This window comes from Pinus tabuliformis, chromosome 2_2 (genome assembly GCF_031772625.1).
Source record: "Pinus tabuliformis cultivar Carrire ecotype Pingquan chromosome 2_2, CPIR1, whole genome shotgun sequence".
Classification (NCBI taxonomy): Eukaryota; Viridiplantae; Streptophyta; class Pinopsida; order Pinales; family Pinaceae; genus Pinus; species Pinus tabuliformis.
Window position 1 is genome coordinate 663,600,084 of NC_142300.1, and position 4,264 is coordinate 663,604,347.

The following is a 4,264-nucleotide window of genomic DNA, read 5'->3' on the forward strand; positions in this document are numbered from 1 at the left end:
AGTAAACATCATGAGTCTTATCCATAGCCGGTCTTAAACCTGTGTTCGCCTGCACCTCTATGAAACGAGAGGCAGGGCAAACACAGTGAAGACTTCCCTGTTCGGTGGAGAAAAGGATTAAGAACAGACGTAAGGGAAATGCAAATATTAACAAAACCCTGAACGGGATTTTACATAAACAAACTGAGTAATACTCCAGAATAATCTTTACAGCATGTTCCATAATGAATAAACAAAACAGGCTACGTGGAGACCGACAGCGAATCTATGCCAAGCAAACTGTTAAACATCGGATATATTGTCCGCAGATTTATACATTACAAACTTGGTGGGTATATGGAAATCCACCTCGAAACAGGGAAATAAATCAAAACCCAAGTGCAATAACCTCACGGTTACAGTCAAGCTGAACAGTCTCATTGGGAGGAGACTCACACTCAACCACCGTGGGCAAAGAGAGTTTTCCACCATGGAAGACAAAACCCCATGCAGAAACCGTAGCTCAAAACCCATGCCGTCATCTGCATCAAGGGTGAACGCATAAGGTAGCTGGGGTTTAAGTATAAACCCAGAAAACGATTCAGAACTTTTAAACTTGTGCAAAGCAGACCATAAATAACCACAGAGGAATAGCGTACATACCTGTGTATAACCATGAGACCATTGCCGGCAAGAAGAGCAGACCGCCGAAGGAAAACTGAAGGAGCTACCATTACCTATCAACAGAAGAAATATGGCAGTCACTTCGCCATTTAACTGAACTGTTGTTAAGTCTTAAGATCTAGCAGAGATACGGGGTCTTACCTTACCAAATCGGTGGCGTTCATCGAGGAAGCGAAGACACCCTGTAATCGATAACAGAGGAGCAGCGCCGGAGAAGAGACGACAGCAGAAGAATGGTGCCGGAGGAGTGGCATACATGCCGAAGAGATGGCAAGAGAACCAGAGCGTCGGAGCGCTGCGAATGCCCTGCCAAATCGCTAATAATCCGGGGAGAGGGTTTATAAACCCCAGGTATAACCCTAAGTCGTGGAGCCCTCTCGGCCCTAGATCTTTCCAAGAGGCCTCGGACCGTCGATTGTGGCGATAAGACCAAGATAAAGACGCGGGAAGGATCCAGTAGGTAGAGCCGTGCACAGACCACGTGACCAGTCCAGCCATAATTAAGACAAGTCCAAGTGTCCAGTGTTGGGAGCGCCAGCTTGTGGATTGGTAGGTATGCCATAAAACACGAGCCACATCAACTTAACAATAAACTATATACCATACCGATATCATTGTGTTGACAATGGTTTGGAATGCACAACCTTAGACCATGGCCATGATAACAAGTTTGTACGTGCCTCTTATGTATGATATGCATATAGAATGTTAAAAGTAGAACTAACATAAAGCTATGCATTCCGTGGATTAAAGTACAAGTCCAATACTGTCATACAATATAAAGGTACACATAGTATGATAGTGCTCGATTTGCTTAATGGTGGGACAACCATTACAATAAAAAAAAAATTATTATATGCTTAAGGAAGAGTAGATATGTGACAGTGTCCTACATGTTTTTGATGGTTCTCAATCCATTTCCACCATCAAGAACACCATTCAAACATTGCCTCTACAAGATTTTTTGAAATTTTTTTGCCTTCTGGCCACTTTTGACCACCCACGCAATTCTTCTGCTTCGTTATAAGCTTTCTCACTATATAAAAAGATAATACCTCAAATCCAACTCACTTTTATTATTATTTCGAAAAATATTATTAAAAAAATATTTTTTTCCTTGAGATTCTGGCCACTTTTGACCACGCTAGCAATTCTTCAGCTTCGTTATAAGCTTTCGCACCATATAAAAAACAATAATATGTCAAATCCACCTCACTTTTATTATTATTTCAAAAAATATTATTAAAAAATTATAATAGAGAGGCCCACATGAACACCCTGAACTAATGTTACCACACCTCACCAAGGTTTTAATTTTGAAAGAATGAAAGTTGCAATTGAACATGGTCAAATTTAACACCGGATCGGTTATTTTACTTATTCAATAATGTAATAATGGTTTACCTTATTTAATATAGGTCAAATTTAACCATGTGCAATCTAGAATGTCCCCCTTGGGTTATAATGCCTGGAAGCTATGTGTAATTTACATTATCTCAAGAAGACATTTTCAAGCTCTTGTTAGTTTGAGAAATTCTGAGTGCAAATCATAGGTTGGCTACGCTTCAAGGTTGAAATTAATGGTGTGCAAGGGCAGTCTAGTCAAAGCTAAAATTCATTAACAAGGGGGAAGAACCCAACAAATGGGCAGAATTAAGGGACATGCTCGCTGCATCCATTTTTGTCACTCCTAATGGCGAAGACAGTTCACTATTCCGCCCTCCACCAGACTGCTACAGCTTCCAAAAATTTGGTAATCCTCAAAATATTCTAATTTCCCTTTGTTGGGGACAAATTTCGTTTATTTTCTTTCTATGACCTATATTGGGGTTGTCACTCATGCCGCTTCTTTGTAACCCACGACCATTCTTCTCAGCTCTAGTTAAGCCAAATGAATTGATACTTTTAAGCATTAGAAACTAACTCTCGACCAGCAACATAGGAATTTGGAAAGAAGAGATGGGATCACCTTCCCCCCGGTTTCACTTTCGGACAGACCTAAAAAAAACATGCTTGAAACATACCTGTCACTCTTCTATATATTAGGAAAATAAGTTGGGAGAGATATATAGAAAATAAGTTGGGAGAGAAAATCATGGGGAAAGAAGGAGAGATCTCTTCTATCAACAGATGGTCCTATATCATATGAAGCTATGAATAAGGTTGATATGGTCCTATATCATATGAAGCTATGAATAAGGTTGATCTTATGCTATTCCCCTAATGTGTCATGTTTATGTTCCCTTTATTCCAATTGTTATGGAAATACAATAGAAACTACTGAATAATATTCATTTGATTTCTACACTACAATTTTTATTCTGTTGTTTTACTTCGTAAAGTAAGGGAGTAGTCTGTCTCGCTTTCTCGGGTCGAGATGCCTTGCATGTAGTAGGTTCCCAGCAAAATCTAAGCCAGGTATTTCATATATTGATCCATACCTTGAGCATTTCTAGTACCAGGTGAAGAGCCAGCCACATCAGTGGCATATCCACCAGCGACGCATTCTCTAAGTTTAAGGTAGCTCTCTTGTTATCGACTTTCTTTCAATCAGTCAACTGTAACTATGAGTAAAAGTTTTTTATATTAATCCGAACCCTAGAAATAATCTAAATGTTTTATTAGCCAAGTATGGAGAATAAAAGTTTTTTATATTAAAGAAAACCCCAGAAATAATCTAAATGTTTTATGACCCAAGTATGGAGAATAACTCGGTTGAGTTATTCTAATATGAAATATTTCTCTCGTACGAGATCTGAAGCCAGTTGAGAGGGAGTGGAGCGAAGCTACTATAGCTCCTGAAAAGGTTAAATTTTTGTTTTTCTGTAATGACATATCAATTATTTTTTCCTGATGCAAATATATATGACGTGTTTTTCTGTAATAGCATATCAATATTATGAGGTGTTTCTATAATGACATCATTAATGTTGTAATGGAAACTGAAACGTTTTTACATTATCTTTAAAGAAGCATATCTAAAATAATAGTTGGTTAGGGTTCTAAGTAAGTGGAAAATTGATTGATCCTATACTTTTGAGAAGTAATTGATTGCACTGCGTAAGTGGAAAATTGATTGATCCTCCTAAATACTCAATTGGCTTGTGTCACTTTGCCTGGGTTCAGTTGAATCAAACTTGCATCTTTTTCCTGGAAGTTGATGGCTCTGCGAGCAAGAACCGCTTGAATTCTGATATCACAGTGGCCTGTTATCTCCATAGTCTGTGGTCCTTTGGTATTCTCGGAATTTTATGCCATAAGAACAACTGAGTTAGAAAACATCATGGGTTATATTAGAGAAGATAATACCATGCATTAGGAAACATCATGAGTTAAGAATACCAGGAGAGAAAGATGTTGTATTGCTTAAATACAATGTCTTTATTTTTAATAGAGTGAAGTTGAGACTTGTATGACTAAATTTTTCGAAAAATTCTTGATTAATACAATACAATAGTAAATATGAGAGGATATTCAAATAATTAATCTATTAATAGGGTATTCATAGATTAACACACACATGTGAAACGATGTATTGGATCTGATTACTTCTTAACACTTGTAGGTATTTAAGCTTTTCATGTAATTCAGAGAGATGACA

The 4,264-nt window shown here is 37.7% G+C and overlaps 1 long non-coding RNA gene across 2 annotated transcripts; it reads right to left on the reverse strand.

Moving 5' to 3' along the window:
* Positions 1-384: 384 nt before the first annotated feature.
* On the reverse strand, positions 385-964 carry LOC149194355 (uncharacterized). 2 transcript variants are annotated; one of them, XR_016255070.1, is made up of 3 exons: positions 810-964; positions 643-716; positions 385-521 (listed from the first exon to the last, which is right to left on the reverse strand). It is a non-coding gene; the product is annotated as an uncharacterized LOC149194355 (long non-coding RNA). The 2 variants fall into 2 exon arrangements; XR_016255071.1 differs by having other exon boundaries at positions 805-964.
* Positions 965-4,264: the final 3,300 nt, after the last annotated feature.